The sequence below is a fragment of the Narcine bancroftii genome, chromosome 4, assembly GCF_036971445.1.
Source record: "Narcine bancroftii isolate sNarBan1 chromosome 4, sNarBan1.hap1, whole genome shotgun sequence".
NCBI classification, from domain to species: domain Eukaryota; kingdom Metazoa; phylum Chordata; class Chondrichthyes; order Torpediniformes; family Narcinidae; genus Narcine; species Narcine bancroftii.
In genome coordinates, this window is record NC_091472.1 from 289,459,857 (window position 1) to 289,477,874 (window position 18,018).

Here is an 18,018-nt window from a genome sequence, read left to right on the forward strand (position 1 = left end):
GATCATTGAGGTCTCCCTTCCCCCCTCACCACACACCCGCCCCACACATTGACGTGATCTACTGGGATCGTTGTCAGGAGAGTGCTAGCAAAGTCATTAAGGATCCCTACCACACACCACATAGCATTTTCCAACTACTTTCGAGGAAGGTATACAGGACTATCGGAGCCAGAACCACCAGGCTGAGAAACAGTTTCTTCCCGCAGCTGTGAGACTCTGGAATGACTGATGACCTGCTCATATAATCACTCTGAGTCTCTACTATTTATTTAACAAGATTTTATTTATTTTTTTATGGACAGTATGTACTGCGTATAAATAGCTTGTAAATATGCGTGCCATGTTTACATACTTTTACACCAAAGAACGCTATTTTGTCCAATTGTACTTATACAATGGCATGATGGCAATAACCTTGAATTTGAACTTGAATGTGGAAGTAGCAATGTTCCTTTCTCTTAGAGTTGTTGGAGATGCCTTGGTGATTTGTAACAGTAGACAATGGTTGACACAGAAACATTGATTCTGAGTGTCAAGGTGGCATTTCAGGTACAACAGTATTGGTGTGAGACTCTTCAGTTATAACCTGATTACTGCAGGAGTTCAAGAAGGTGGCTCACCACCAACTTCTCCAGGGTAATTGCAGATGGCCAATAAAGTTGTTCTTCAAGGAAGGAAACCTGGGCTGCTTCACCATTCTCTGAGACCCCAGAACCATCAATGCAGTTAAACCTTGATTATTTCTCAGCTCAGGGATCACTAGGATGAATGATGATTGTGGTATTCTTAGTCACATACACATCCCCTGAAATAATTTACATTTAAAAAGGAATAGATCAAGGGATTGGCCGCTCAGTACAAGATACTTTTACTTGCCCTCATGGCTGTGATATTTGTTGGTCCAGTTAAGCATTTAAGTCCATTATTTCACTTTCAAACTCCGTCCATTTTTCACCTGTGTGTTCAAGGAAGTAAATGGTACCCAGGAGCATGATGGGTGGTATATAGTCAGGATAATGTGAACTATTTTGTAACCGTGTAAGAATATACCTCTCTCACTGTAGTACTATTGTGCCCCACTGTGGGGAGTGTGTGTGTGTGTGTGTGTGTGTGTGTGTGTGTGTGTGTGTGTGTGTGTGTGTGTGTGTGTGTGTGTGTGTTTGTGTGCGTGTGTGTGTGCGTGTGTGTGTGTGTGTGTGTACGTTTTTCCTGAGATGGTGGAAGGCATCAGTAAGTAATCTCTCTTTTGTTATTTGAATCTTGCATCTCTAAGTTGTTTAAGAAGCCTCCCAAGTAACCCAAAGACATAACATGGGTAACCCTAATGGTTCTTTCTTGGAATAATTGACCACAAACCCCAGAAAATTCTGGAAATATCCAGCAAGTAAAACACCAGAGAAGGAAGAAGCAGAATTAACATTGTATTTAGGTGGCCTGTTTTTCCGTAGTTTGGAACTTATCCCGCTGGGTTTTTCCAGCATTTTCTGTTTTTATTTCCAATTTTCAGCATGTTTTATTTTGGATTTTCCACAGAAAATCATGCCCACATTTTGCAATCTTAATTGAATTGTAGCTGAAAACAGACAGCTCAATGTGTACAAGAGGCTGAACATGGTAGCTTCTGTGTTAACTCCTGCAACTGAGTGAGTCACAGTGAGATGAAAGACCATTCACTGTATGCCAGTATTGACAGATGGGACTTAACTCAGCAAAATTCATAACCATTTTATATCTAATGCACAAAATGGAGTTAAAGAATGAATAAAATATTACTTTTGAAAGAGTTTACCTTTAAATTTTGTAATTTTGTCGAATGTTTTTAATTTGCTGAATAGAACATGTGGATATCAGTGGAGAAAGTGGTAATCTGCAGTGTAAACATGAAAAGGTGTAACCTGAGACAACTGATAAGCACAACTGCATTTGAGAGTAAATGTTAGTAATGATGAAATCCAACAATGTTTGTATTTTCAGTAGTTTGAAGAAGCTTTTGTGGATATTCATTCAATTCCACTGAGTCTTAAAAAAAATACTTCATGCTCCTATTATGCTTTCAGAATATGCAAGCCTTCTTACATCTGTAAGAAGGATTTGCTGTATATTTGATGCTGAATTTGATGCTAAGGGGAAATTCCATAAAAAATAAAATGATCAATTAATTATTAATAATAAAATATCCTTTTTGTGAGTGCAATTCTTTTAAGAGTTTAAGGGAATTGGGCTAATATTCATAATTTTGTTCAAATAAAAAAGACAAGATCTGGATAGACATCGGTATCCAGCACCTAGGGGGATTGGTAGAGAAGCTGTTTATGTGAATTTTCTGATTGTTTGAGTCTTACAATGCCTAACTAATCATTATGAATTAAACAGTTTAAAAGACAAAAGACAGAGCAAAATGGAAGTAATTTGAAAAAAAAATCAATAGTTTTGTCCTTAATAATGTAAACCATAGAATGCTACAGCACAGAAATCTGGCCATTTGGCCCTTCTAGTCTGTACCGACCATTATTCTACTAGTCCAAATGACCTGCTCCCATTCCATAACTCTCCAGACCTCTCCCATCCATGTATCTATCCAATTTCTTTTTCAATATTTTTATTGGTTTCAACAAATAAATGTTACATAAGTACTTGCCAAGAAAAAGTATTAACATACTTATATCTTAAAACCTGTTACATAAAAAAAGAAAGCCACTATACTAACTATCTAAACATCAATTCTCTCCCTTCATATCTATCCAATTTATTCTTAAAACATAAGATCGAGCCCGCTTTCACCACATCAGATGGCAGTTCATTCCACACTCCTACCTACTCTCTGACTGAAGAACTTTCACCTAATGTTCCCCCTAAAGCTTTCCCTTTTCAGTTTAAAACTATGACCTCTTGGATTTATCTCCCCCAATCTAAGTGGAAAAAGCCTACTCGCATCCACATGGTCGATACTTCTCATAATCTTATAAACCTCTATCAAATCTATCCTCTGGTCCAAGAAATAAAGCCCTAACCTGTAACTCAATTCCTGAAGACCCGGCAAAATCCTCGTAAATCTTCTCTGCACACTTTCAATCTTATTTGATATCTTTCCTGTAGTTTGGTGCTCAGAACGGCACACAATATTCCAAAGTACAGAGTAAATGTGGATAGGCTTTTTCAATTAAGAGTGGGAGAGATTCAAACTAGAGGGCATGGTTTAAGATTGAAGGGGGAAAATTATAAGGGGAACATGAGGGGAAATTTCTTTACGCAAAGGGTGGTAGGGATGTGGAATGAGCTTCCGGCAGACGTGGTCGAGGCGGGATCATTGGTTACATTTAAGGATAGACTGGATAGTTACATGGAGAGGAGAGGACTGGAGGGGTATGGACCGGGTGCTGGTCAGTGGGACTAGGAGGGTGGGGATTTTTTACGGCATGGACTAGTAGGGCCGAACTGGCCTGTTCTGCACTGTAAGAGTTTATATGGTTATATGGTTAAATTTGTCCTCACCAATGCCTTAAATAACTTAAAAATAACATCCCAACTCCTATACTCAATACTTTGATTGATAAAGACTAAGATGCTAAAAGCTATTTTCAACCCTGTCCACATGTGGGACCTTGTCAAAGTCTTTACTAAAGTCCATGTAGACAACTATACAGGTAGTGTGGCTCCTGGGGGAGGAAAAAAGCCAAATAAAAAAACCTGTGGCCAATTCCAGGAATAAAAACTTTGGAAAATTTCTCATCAACTCCCTAGTGGCAATCAAGCAAAGCTTTGATTTACTGACTAAAGTTCCCGTAACTTACAAAATTTAAATTTAAATTCGAACTCTGATCATCGGTGCAGTAGCAGCATTGCACTAACTGTGCTGCCATCATAATTAACCCCCCCCCTCCCCAACACCACAATTTACAGATTAAGCCATACTGATATACGATGTATACTCGTGTAATAGTCGAGTTCTTTGACCAATTTTTCAGTCAAATTTGGGGGGTGGGGGGGTCAACTTTTACATGGATACTACTTTTGTCCGCGATAATTACATGTGTTATTCAAGACGTCGGGTGCTTGGATGGCCGGGACCAGGTGGTAAGTCCATATTCAGGACATTGGGAGCATGGATGGGTGGGCGACTGGGGCTTAGGAGAGAGTCTGTGGTGAGGTCGAAGGGAGCTCTGGTAGGCAGGTGGCTGAGGTGAGGATATGCTGTTGGGGTATCTGGAGCTCCGGTGGGAGGTGACCTGGGTGTCTGGGGCTTGGATGTGCGAGTGGTTGGAGTGTCAGGAGTTTGGATAGGCAGGTGAACGGAGCTCGGATGGGCGGGCGGCAGGGGTAAAGATTTGTAGTCGGGGTATTGAGAGCTCAAATTGACAGGCGATCTGAGCCATAAAAGGAGGAGTTGACTTTTAGATGGGTGGGTCATGTGGAAAATGTGAATTTGGGGCAAAAAAGGAGAGGGAGTCGACTATTACATGGGATTGACTATTACATATGTCATTTAAAAACATGCTAATAAAGATACTCTTTGCAGACGATGCCGCTTTAGTTGCCCATTCAGAGCCAGCTCTCCAGCGCATGACGTCCTGTTTTGCGGAAACTGCCAAAATGTTTGGCCTGGAAGTCAGCCTGAAGAAAACTGAGGTCCTCCATCAGCCAGCTCCCCACCACACAGAACACACAGAACTCAAAACAGTCAACCAGTTTACCGACCTCGGCTGAACCATTACATCTGATGCAAGGATCGACAAAGAGATAGACAACAGACTTGCCAAGCCAAATAGCGCCTTTGGAAGATTACACAAAAGAGTCTGGAAAAACAATCACCTGAAGAAACACACAAGGATCAGCGTGTACAGAGTCGTTGTCATACCCACGCTCCTGTTCGGCTCCGAATCATGGGTCCTCTACCGGCATCACCTACGGCTCCTAGAACGCTTCCACCAGCGCTGTCTCTGCTCCATCCTCAACATTCATTGGAATGACTTCATCACCAACATCGAAGTACTTGAGCTGGCAGAATCCGCAAGCATCGAATCCACGCTGCTGAAGACCCAACTGCGCTGGGTGGGTCACGTCTCCAGAATGGAGGACCATCGCCTTCCCAAGATCGTGTTCTATGGTGAGCTCTCCACTGGCCACCGAGACAGAGGTGCACCAAAGAAGAGGTACAAGGACTGCTTAAAGAAATCTCTTGGTGCCTGCCACATTGACCACCGCCAGTGGGCTGATCTCGCCTCCAACCGTGCATCTTGGTGCCTCACAGTTCGGCGGGCTACAACCTCCTTTGAAGAAGACTGCAGAGCCCACCTCACTGAGAAAAGACAAAGGAGGAAAAACCCAACACCCAACCCCAACCCACCAATTTTCCCTTGCAACAGCTGCAACCGTGTCTGCCTGTCCCGCATCGGACTTGTCAGTCACCAACGAGCCTGCAGCAGATGTGGACATACCCCTCCATAAATCTTCGTCCGCGAAGCCAAGCCAAAGAAAGAATAAAGATAAAGTCTCTTACTAGGCAGGGATAGAGAGACTCACCCCAGTGGTGAACAGCATCGGTCAGCTCTTCATCCTGGGCAATGTCATTTTATTAAAACATAACTTTAATTAAGTGTTATGCAAACCGATGATGCGGATGAGTCACTATCAGGGTGTTCCACTGGCTGAATGTTTGCTTTCATCTTGACCAAGGGTTTGCGCATTGCTTCAAGAACATTTACTTTTACAATTGTGAACTTTTATTTGCTTTATTTATTCTTACTTATTTTATTTTTTTATTTCCTCAATTTTTTTTGCCGGTTGCTTGGGGTAGCTAGTTGCTTGAATTCCTTATAACAGGGATTTTAGCATTTTAATTTTAGCTTGTTCTATTTTTATGTATTTTTAAGCCACTAGCTAGAGCAACCAAACAGAATAGATGGACAATTTCACTTGCAATATATGAAGCTCTAAAATTGAAACAAAATACTTTTGTTTAACAAGGCTGTAGCTAAATGTGACTGAAGAAAGAGATATGTATATCTGCATGCCTACACATGTTCTTTGATTGTGTATTTAACTGAGATGTTGTCATTCCTGATAATTCTTAATTGCTGTGCTTTCAATTTTTCGTATTCAGGCATTTCAAAATTGAACTTTGCTCTTTGTTCACTGTGCATTAACTGTAATTGGTCCATAATATTAGTTTATCTTATGGTGAAGTGTTAGTATTTGGTGGCTGTGATGTTTGAATGGTAGAGAAATTAAAAATGTGATGCTAAACTGTCAATTGAATTTTCAACAATCCAATCAGCTCTGTGGGCAAGCTTTTTCACAAGGCTGCCACACTACACACCAATCATTATATAGGTATGTGGGCCTTCAGGAAATTACAGTTTCTGCAAAGAAATTCTTTGTCAATCCAATCCACATTTTGAAGATGTTCAAGTAACATAAAGCTCATAAAAGCTGCTTTGAAACCAAAACCACAACGTTATGCACACCATTGCAGTGGAGATTTGAGACAGGCAAATAAGACATTTCATAACGAGAGCAAGCCTCAATAAACACACATGGTAGATTTTTAGGTGTAAATTTATTTCTGTTTTTATTTCTCAATATCAGTATCACGGGCAAAAGCAAATGCTTTGTCCATTGCTAGTCACAGTGGAGAAGCTGGTGGTGAGCTATTGCAGTAATTAGGTTTTTTACTGAAGAGCTTGCTCAGCACGCTCAGAGGACGTTTGAGAGTCAACCAGAGTTCAGTGGTCTGGAGCCAGGAATAGGTCAGTTTCCTCTCCTGTAGAATATTAGTGAACCAGATCCAACAGTTTCATTGTTATCAGTACGAGGCTAGATTTTAATAAAATTCCAGATTATTTAATAAACTGTTTAAATTGTCCATCAACATGGTGGATTTAAACTCATATCACTGAATAATCTTCCATGCTTCTGGATTACTGCACTGGTAATTCAATTTCCACTTCACCACCATATCCTGGTGAATGACACATGTTTAGGCACTTGTATGAAATGATGTGCAGCAGGTCAATGAACATTTGATAGTGAACCTGCCACTGTTTCTGGGTGCAATTCGAATATGCCTTATGAGGTTGAAAGGTGAAGGTCCCAGAAAGTAGAGTCTATCAAGCAAGTCTCATGAGTACAGCTAAAAGGCTGTGGTGCATGTCTGTGGGCTGTGTGTGTGTGAATCAAGAGTCCCAAAGTGGCATCCAGGCAATTAGATGCCTATGCACATGTCCAGGCTCTTCTGTGGTTCACATGTCAAATGCATGGAGGACCGTGAAGGAAAGTTTTATATGTTTGCAATAAATCTGACTTTCCTTTAGAAATAAATTTCCTGTGTAATTGAATCTCTTCTTGTAAAAAAATTGCGATTCTGGGTAATTCATTTTTCCAAGAGTGGTCCTCACAAGTCAAGATCGTGAGAATTAGAGAATGGCATCCTTGGGTATTACTTGCCAGATTGATTTGGCAGAATGTTTCATTAATAAAGTGATTTCAGATGATTTTGATCAACGTGGCTGTTGCAAGCATGAGAAATGGTGTTATTGTAATCTAAATATTTGACCAGTTAACAGTTTATTTGATCTATATGCCACAAGTTATCAGCTCTATTGCTGGGTTACAACATTGCACCGACGTGTCATCAGGCATGGCTGCCTCATGGAGACTGGTTTCAGAGGAATCTGCTTTCCATCCTCCTCTTTCTTTCAAAAAGCTCAGTGACATCTGAGCACTTCAGAATGAAAACATCATGTTTCCTCTTGGGAAGTGTGCATTGACCCGAATTATTTTCTGGCAAGATTTGCATATGATTTGCACATAGATGGCATAATAGTCCTAACTATTTAGATCTGCCTTGGAGTTATCAGTAGATGTATGAATGTCTACATGTGCAGAATAATGTTGTTTACCTTGGGGAAGAAATTGGATCTTCTGCTGCTTCTGAGGAATATGGAAGTGGATACAGGGTGAAAGATTTTTTTTAACCAAGGTGAGGGAAATAATTTCCTTCACCTTGAAGCGTAATCAAAACAGTTTGCTCTTCTCATGATCATATCTGTTAAAAATTACATTTTCTATATATATAAAATGTGTGTGAGACTGTGTATAAATATGAAACGAATTTAAGCTGGAACAGAAGTGCATAGTAAAACTGGAACAGAAGTGCATAGTAAAACTGTCTGCACTTTTACAATTGTCAGTGGTGCTGCTGGCATCGAGAAAAAAATAGCAAGTGAATTTACACCTAATAATCAAAAGAACCTTAAAAATATATAACATTTTTAGAGTGATGGCAGTAATATAGAGTTTTTCCTCACTTTTTTTTGCTAATGTTTCCAGCCAAACTAGCGATGCCAAGTAGAAGAGCTAACCAGTGGCATTTCCTCACTGTTAAAAGCTGATTTTAACGAGTCTCCAAAACAAATAATAAATTATAAAATGTAGTCATAACATGTTTAGCACTTTCACTTTGATCACCTTAACAGCATATGAAACATTCTGCGTCTCATTAGAAAAGTAGCAGCCGTTCTGCCATGGCCGTTTGTGATTAGCACTTTAAACAATATAGACAACTGTTGTTTTGTTTTATTGTGCATGTGTCACTCAAATACTAATTGCATGTTAAAAAAATGTTTTGAACTGAAAGTAATTCTATATGTTTCTATACTGATTTTAATGAGCAGTACAGCAATTAGTTCCTTAGAACATGATAGCTATTGAACACTTCTATTTAGTATCTACGGAAAAAAAAGCATCTAACTGCTCATTCACACCTTTCTTTTTCAGTCTTTGGAACACTTCAGTTAATGAATTTTGCTAAATTGTATTGTGTGTGTGTGTGTGTGGTGTGCATGTCTGTGCATCTGCGTGTGTTTGGGTTAAAATATCCCCATGTATTTATAAGATTTAGGAATACATAACAAATAATTGAAGATTCTTTCTTTAAATCTCTCAAAGATTGAAATGACAAATCTGTACCCTTTTGAGCTGCAATATCCAGTGCTCAAATGCACGCAAATAAGATGCTATGGGATTTCTTTGAATAAAACAAATGTAATAATAAGTATTTTGGATCCACATTGCTAAAGTAATTCTTTGAATTACCTTTATTAATGATGCAACTGTATTTGATTTGTGGTGATGCTAAATAAGGTAGTAGCATTAAACCAGGATCCATGGAGAGAAATGGATCATCAAAGTTTTGGCTTGGGATCACTTATTGAGACTAAAATGAGGAGATAGCGGCATAAAAAGTGAGTGGTGGTACTGAAGAAGAGCCAAGAGGTGAAGGGATACAGGACAAATGAAGGTGATAAAGAAACAGGGGGTACGGTGGGCTGGGGGTGGGAGGGGAGGGAGGAGGTTTAAGAGAAAAGTGAGGACAGGAGCAAGATGAAGTTAGATGGGAACAGTGGAACTGGATTGGGGTGGGATTTCCCTGAAATTGGAAAATTTAATAATGCTGTTATTAGGTTATTAGGCTTCATGTTTATGCAATGGGATGAAACCTAGGACAGTTATGTCTCTGGGAAATGGTGTAAATGTTCCATTATTGTCACGTAATACTACATTTTTAGAATGTAACATACATGAAATTCTTTAACTTTTCTCGACCCTAAGCCAGACAGAAAATCGTCACTTTGTCCAGCGCCCCTTACAGAAACCTATAGCACCTGATGTTCCTAGGATGTCTCCCCTCCACGTACTGACCAGGCCTGAGCCTGTTCAGCTTCCGAGATCAGACAATCCCAGGTGAATTCAGGCAATTAGGCTTCTGATGGTGAGGGTCAATCAAGAGGTTCATCTTGGATAAAACAAGCAAGCATAGGGCATGTCAAGTGCACCCAATGCAGTAGGCTAGGCTGGATGAAGTGCAGGTGAAACTATACCTCATTTGGAAGGAATATTTATGGCCCTTGATGGATGTAAGGGGGAATTGTAGGGACAAAGGCAGCAGAAAGTAGCTAAGAGAGTAGAAGGATGGGTAGGGAGCAGGGTCAGTGCCAAAGGGTGGGGGCATTCATGAGTGTGGCCCCTCCTTGCGAGGTGCTGTGCCTCCATACACCATCAATCACCACCAGACCCACCCCCGCTCGTGTCACTAGCATGTGTAAAGTGTCAATAGTGTCTAGCTTGATGCACACTATTGAATCTCCCACACAATAAAAATCTCTATGCAATAAAAATAACAGTGCTTTTGGCTGTAACATCAGAGGGACAGAGGAAGTTTACATCCATTTGGCAGGTAGCCCCTCCCCCACCTCCCTGCTGAGCGTGTTTACAACTGTTGGTTTGTACACTCCCTGGTTACCCTAATGCCCCCCTCTAACACTTGTTCTGGGGCCGACTGTGATAGGGAGGGAAGAGTAGGCCAGAGAGTCACAGAGAACATGATCTCAGTGAAAAGTGGCAAGAGGGAAAGGGGAAAATATGGTTGGTGGTAGGAATACATTGAAGTTGGCACTTCCCACTTTCACTTTTACCCCCCTACATTTTGATTGTATTCTTGTTTCCTCTGCTTTTGTCTTTCTTCATCACCTCCAATAATCTTGCCATTTGACTTCAAATCTTTATTAACAGCAGTAGCAAATACACCCTAGGACATCAGTTCCACTCCTGCCTAGGTACAGCCCATTTTGGTTTGATTGGTCTATTGTTTTCCAAAACATGTTCCAATGAAGCAGGGATATGAATCCCTTCTCTTTGCACCTTTTCTCGAGCCTCATAATCATCTGACCTATCCTGTTAATTCCACTCTGACAAACATGTGACACAGATGCTAATCTTGGTATTGGAACCTAGGAGATCCAAATACCCCATTTTCAGCTTGTGAAACCTCATTTGCATGCTTGCTTTGCCCAGTACTGCTTTGAACCCAGACAACCAGAATTTCTTGTGGCAGATAATCAATGGCCACAGCAAGGGGAGCAGGACTTGTATTGGAACTTAACCACCTCAGACACCAGCAGAAGACCTGCAGCCTGACATCATGATTCAGAACATGATGTGTGGAGAGGAAGGCAACTAGTAAGTAAAAGTATTACATTTACAGTTAAATTACTAACTTATGTGTGGGGAAGGATTTGTGTTAATCTTTAGTTTAATGTTAGACTTCATTTTAAATTAATTTTAAGTAATTAGATCATGATAGGAGAGCTCAGATCTATCTCTTGTGCCCCTTTCACTATGTGGAGTGTTACGGAATAAGTTAAAAAAATTATGATAAAATATATCTTAAAAGATTGTGACATTTAGTTATCAGGTCACATTTCACAAACAAACATCTCATTTGCCATGCAAGAGTTGACTTTATGTCTGCAGTTGGCTTTGCAGAGATAATGGGAAGTGCTTGTGAGAGTTTCACAAGTAGGTGTTAATGGACCAGCAGGTTTGAACAGTGTCCAGGGTCAAGAACTGAGAAATCTTTTGCTGCTATTCTGGTTGAAGTTTGTTGTCTGAAGAGGGGGCCATGTGGTTTTGCAAACAGAGAAAACATCCATTGTTTGGGAGAGTATTCTGCAGCAATTTATAGTGAAGGATGCAAGTTGACAGACCTACTGCTAAACCCTATTAGCCTACTCTAAACCTTTGTAGTCAATTGCAGAGGTTGTGGCTGGTTATTGTGTTTCTCCTGGAATGTGTGTGTGTGGGGGGTGGGGGGGAAAGAACTCCTTGTGGTAACCTGGAAGAAGAAGTTATCTTTTGGAAAAATCCAAGAGGGGGCAAGTTTCTTCGGTCAGACACTTCAGTTGCTGATTGAAGGAGATCATTTTGTGCCCAGCGAACAATGCATGTCTCTCTGCAACCAACAAAGACTTTCCTGAGCGGTAACAACTGAGTTAAAGCACCAGAGCCAGTTCAATTCTGTGCACAGTATTGATGATGTCCTGATACCGGTGAACTTGGAGAAGTGAAAAATGAATGATTGAGCAGTGAAAAAGAACATTCCTGAACACATAAGCATTACATACACAAGCGTTTAGAATTAGAAGGGGGTTAAGTTAAGCTAAGCTAAGTTAATAGTAATAAAGTTTAGTATTGATCTTATTATTATGTATCAAGAAAATAAAACCAGTTTTGTTTAAGTAGCCATTGTCTTAGTGAATTTCTGATGCTGGTTTTTGAATCCTTTGGGCTCATAACAAGAAACACTTTAATTTTCCCTTGTGACCATGTGTGCTGGATTTGTTACCAGCTACAGTGACTTGTTTGCCACACTGTGGAGCAAGAACTGCCAATAGATTTATTGTGGACTGGGGGCACAGCATTAAAATGAAATGGAAACTGGTTTTTCAAGTGCAAAGGCTGTCTGTCATCTGAACTCACTGCCAGTAGGCTATGACTGGTGGAAATAATCATCCAGGGCTTTAAAAAATGAGTTGAATAGACACTTGCAGGGAAGGAGCAAGAGAGGGCAATGCAATGGAACTGATTACAAGGATCCGGTACAGGCTTTGATAGGCTGAGTGATCTCTCTTTGTAATTGACAATTCATTGATTCCATGATATGAAAGAGTTCCAGAATATGAAGGAAAAAAATGAGGATTTGTAGCATCGCTAAAGGCAGAGCTGCTGAAACAAATGCTGTCCACACCAACCAAGTAAACCAGTAACTACTGTTTATTCAAACCGCGCGTGTTCCTTTTTTTAGGGGAGGCGACAGGCTCACGGGAGTGATGTCATAATGCTGCTGTGAGGCCTGTTCGTTCCCCTGGCAATGCGCTCCTGCAGCCTGGAACTTCTGTGCCGTGGAAGGAAGCCCCCTGTGCCCTGCCACGCTGGCTATTCGCTACTGCAATTCAGCCTGTCGTGTACGGAGTTCACCTGGCCTACGGATTCTTCTAATCTTTTGTTCTGTGTCTTGATTTGGGATTTTTTTTTCTTGTTTTATACCTCTGAATCTTTTCACTTCTTGTTCAAGGGCATATGATATGCTTCTGGGTGCAAGATAAAATGGAGCAGTGAAGGACATTTTAAAACCCCTGGTATCTAGCATGTATGGGGATTGGGAGGTGCTGGACAAGTGAATTTTGCATTTGCTTGAGATTGCCTAAATGGTGAAATAAAAACAAAGCATGCCAATTTTAAACTTCCATATTTTTCAACAATTTAATTTCTGAGATTTTTTAGCAGGTTGCTTGAGGCTCCCGGTTGCTTGGATTCTGGATAACAGGGGCTTTACTTTATTTCCAGGTGTGGGCCAAATTTTCACCATATCCCAGAACTCCTGTTAATAAAGAGGGCATAGGCAAACCCAGGATGAGAAGGTTTGCAAAACATCTATAACTTTTATAGTTAAATGGCTTGGTTCTTTTAGAAGTCTTGCTTGATTTGTTTTTATGTTCATCCGATGAAGACCTATATCATCAGATTTTCCACTATTTGTCCTTTTGATCTTGACCAACTTTTTTACCAGCATATTCATGAATTGGGATCTTCCATGATGGGGGTGAACTGCCACAGAATGTTGGTTAAGAACTTGTGGCCTTGATACTGTGTATTAATGGAGATGCAACTTCTGAAAACAGACTTCTCCTCCTACCAGTACTTAGTAGCACTCCTTATGAAATATAAATGCCTGAATAGCTGTTAATAAGGTGTCAGTTTATCATAAACTTGAACTGTTAAATGAAGACATGTCAGGTTGATCACTATCACACATGGATAATGTGTTTGTGACCTGAAACTTGTCTCCTTATTTTTACAGGAGTACTCTAATCCTGACTGATAGGATGGTGCAATATAGTAAATAGAGGCAAGTCTTTGTATTATAACAGATTGGTGTTAATTCTTAGTTTAATATTAATCTATATTTCTCATATATAAAAATGTCTTAGTAAAGTCAATTGAAGAGTTAAAATATAATATCTGATTTCTTAGTTGTGGGTTACTACAGGGTCATACACAGGTCACAACACATTCATAGAGGAACTGTTATTTTCAGAGAAGGGAGTTCATTCTTGTAGTCGACGTGTCTAGGAAGGACAGAGCTAATAGATTTGAAGTGAGTCTTGATTACTGCTGAGGAAGCCATCTGTTTTTAAACTAAATCACAAGGCCTCTTGAACAAGAGAAATGAAACTCAGAGCCATGTGAATGATATCCTTAAGCCTTTGAAACAGAATTAGGATAATCTTTCGGAGTCGTGTTGTCTACAGGACAGAAGTATAAAGATCACATGGTTTACCAGAAACTGAGATTGGCAACTGTTTAAAATCACACTCGCTGTCACATGATTTGGAGAAATATATTATCGAAATGAGAGACAAAGACATCAGTTCATTTTGGAGTTTACAAAAGTCACACAGGTGTTGAAACCTTGTGAAAGATAGGGTTGAGTTATAGTAACCAAAATTGGTGCTGTTGTGTGTTACTCCTGGGGGAAAGGGAACACAGAATCAGTGACTTTTGAAATATGGAAGACCGTTGCACTCTCTCTTTGGAAAAGAGGACAGATTTCTACTGGGTCTATTTTTGTATGGCCACTTAATTTAAACCTTGTCTAGTTTGTAACTTAATTGTGGAAGTGGATAAAAAAAAACATTTGTTTAACCCTTGTCTGGGTTTGTGAATTAATCGTGGAAGAAAATAGCCACATTCACTGAATCTTTGAGAAGAAGGCAGATTCTTCATGTGGAAAACAGAGTTGTGAGTAAAGAGGACTGAAAATATGATGCTTAAAAGCACTTTATAATTACTTCTGAACTGGAAATTTAAGACATTCAAGCAAAACTAAAATAATGCTGAATTTTAAGGATTACTTTTCAGAGTGGGACTTTAATCTCACACACACACACACACATACACACACACGCACACACACACACACACACACACACACACACACACACACACACACACACACACACACACACACACACACACATTTACATTCATGCATAGTGGGGTTACCTTTAGAGTTAAGTAAGTTTATATTGTTAGTAATTTAATTAAAAACTATTATTTTGAATTTACCATTGTTTGGTGAATTTTCCATTGCTAACAAAATCCCTTTAGTCCCAAACAAAATTTAAAACGGTTGTTAGTTCGCAATAGTACCCCTCAGGGACTCTGCTTCAGTGACTATCAGACAATGGTTTGCTGCCATATTCAGCATGCAGATGGAGATAGAGTTTTTTTTACAACTTTTCCTGTCTCTTCATTGTTGCTGGATGTGGAGATCCCCAGGTTTCTTGCTGGAACAATGTTCTGAACAATTTCCCTTCACCAACACACTGAATAACTCTCCATAGCCCCAGCCTTAATAAAGGGTTTGGCCTTAAAGGTTGACCATTCTTTTTTGCACACTGCTGCTGCTTGACCCACTGAGGTCTGTTATATTGCAGACTAGCAGCAATAGAAATTCACCAAAAGATTGCTATTGTTTTTCTTTTAAAATGATATATTTATTAATAACCACTAATAAGTATAACAACTTAGCTAAACTTGATCCCCAACTATGCATGAGTATGCTTGTGCGTGGTGTGTGTGTGTGTGTGTGTGTGTGTGTGTGTGTGTGTGTGTGTGTGTGTGTGTGAGAAAGAGAGAGAGAGAAATACCCAATCTAGTACAGCTTAGGAACAGTTCTGGAAAATCATTCCAAATTTCACTCCTAGAAGACCATAGTTGAAATGCAGACTTTTAAACTGATACCCAGAAGTAATTAGAAAGAGGTTGGAGAGACTGAGTGATTGAACAGCTGAAAACTCACAAATCTTTGTTAGGTTTCTTGCTGATAAATCTCCTTTTGGGCGAACAGTTTTCACAACTCCTCTTTACCTTGCATAGGGGAAATGAAATGTGTGACTTCTACGATGCTTCTAAAACCCAGGCACGGGTCAGTTGAAATAACCATTACTTTGGTCATGATCCAATGCAATAATTCTTCTGCTTTCAAAACCTAGATAGTGATGAAATCTGTCCATTAGTAATTATTTTAGCTTTTGACTGATAGTAAAGTGCTCTTACCTAACTAATAAATATTTGGCCTAAACTAAATGTCTCCATTGTTGTAAATAAAAAAAAAAATCCCATTCAAGCTCATCAAAAGCCTTTTCAGCGTCCAAAACCACTGCTACACTCAGGTCCATCTTAGATTTGGCTCAGCGTGATATAGTAAATAATCTGCCCATATTATATAATAATTGACTATTTTAATAAATCCTGATTGATCAGATTTAACCAATTTTTGCTTTCGCTATTATGTTATAGTCCACATTTAAAAGCGCTATCGATCTATAAGATGTTGGTTTCAACAGTTCTTTTTAAAAAAAATCAATGTAGTAATTGCAGTTGAAAAAGATTCCAGGAAAATATAGGTCTCCTCAGCCTGAGTCAGTACCCTCATAAAAAGGTGTATTAATTTATCTTTAAATTCTTTACAAAATTCGGAGGTAATCTATCATTGCCTGGTGATTTATTAGCCCATAGAGAACTTAGAGTTTTCTCAAATTCATCCCTAGAAAAAGGGGACTTCCAGGGTAATGTTGATATAAAATTGTTTTTAGTTCATTATCCCCCTTTTTGATGTTGATTATTTTAACACAGGACATAAAATAATAGTGGAAAAATTGCTATGCAACAATTTAAAAAATTTCACCAAAGTCTGAGAACTATTATAGTGAAGGCTATGGCAATTAAGGCAATTGTTTATCCATGGTGATTGGGTTTTAAATTATGGATGATGCGGCAAGCTTGTCTTTTGCAGAGACTGTTTGGATTATTAGATTAATTGCAGGAATTGAGAATTTGAATGTTACCTTTCCATGATTAAACCCATTTAAATACTCTCTCTCTCTCTCTCTCTCTCACACACACACACACACACACACACACACACACACACACACACACACACACACACACACACACACACACACACACACACACACACACACACACAAATTAAAAAACTGATAACCTTTTTTGGTGTCTTGAATATTTTTATGATCATGCAAAGAAAACAAAAGAAAAGCTTTTTAAGAAATCTATGAATGTTCTGAGTTGTTCACAACTGCTCCCTGGGTGCTAATCATCAATCCCTCAAAGACTCCAGGACCCCTGGAGCAATGGTAGCATAAGTGGCAGAGTATTCTTTGGGCAGGCAGTTCAGCATCACAAGGGAACCATCGTGGCTGTTTCAGGCAGAGAGCCTGCTCTCTTTTAATTGACTTATTGATTATCTGCTGTACCTAACCAGGCAGAAATTCTAGGAATCAGAATTCTCACTGAAGCATTGCAGTACCACAATGTCTTAACGTTCATCAGTACAAGAGGTGTTCATTTTAATCATATTATTAATGGAAAATAAAATTCACTTAATTTTAGACCAACAATCTGCCTTCATCTGAACTTTAGGATAACACACTAATAGTAATATTTATTACTATTTCCTTGTATGTTTTACTTGAGTGAATTTGCAAAGTTAGCAATTATTCATATGACATTATGGGCATTTCCACTCAATAGATTTGTGGGGTAAATACAATTTATCTCTTTTGTGGCAGGGGAAAAAGACAATTACCACCAGGTTCCACCACAAAATATCAAGCTATTTTTTTCCCCACTGATGCCATTGAGTTCCTCTAGCAAATTGCTTGTTGCTCCAGATTCCAATCTCTGCAGTCTCCTGTGACTGCATGTGGAGCATGTTGTGAATACTGCTTTCCAACTATAGGTTTGAAATAGTACTAGTGAAACACTTTTCTCTTTCAAGAAATATCTAAAACAGCCTTGCATTATGTTCAGTGAAATAAACGTATATTTTTACTGCTTTCTCGCATCTATGACACTATTAAGTTACTATCCAGAGGCTTGAATTATTGATCTGGAGGCACAAGTTCAAATCCCACCATGACAGATGGGGAATTTAAATTCAACTAATTAAATAAAATCTGGAATAACAATAAAAGGCTTGGGTCAATATGTTGTCATGATGTTACCAGATTGTGGTTCAGTGTTAGAAATCTAATGTCTTTTCTCAGGAAATCTTCATGCCTGCAACATTGTGGTTGATCTTAACTGCTCTCA

General features: G+C 39.3%; 1 protein-coding gene across 1 annotated transcript in view; it reads left to right on the top strand.

Annotated features, from left to right (window-relative positions):
- The window catches only part of grb14 (growth factor receptor-bound protein 14), a 157,606-nt gene extending 150,159 nt beyond the window's left edge, over positions 1–7,447 (top strand). The window contains exon 18 of the transcript XR_011356743.1: positions 4,517–7,447. The gene's annotated coding sequence lies outside the window, so the exon portion shown is untranslated. The remainder of the gene's footprint in view (positions 1–4,516) is intronic.
- The last annotated feature ends 10,571 nt before the right edge of the window (positions 7,448–18,018 follow it).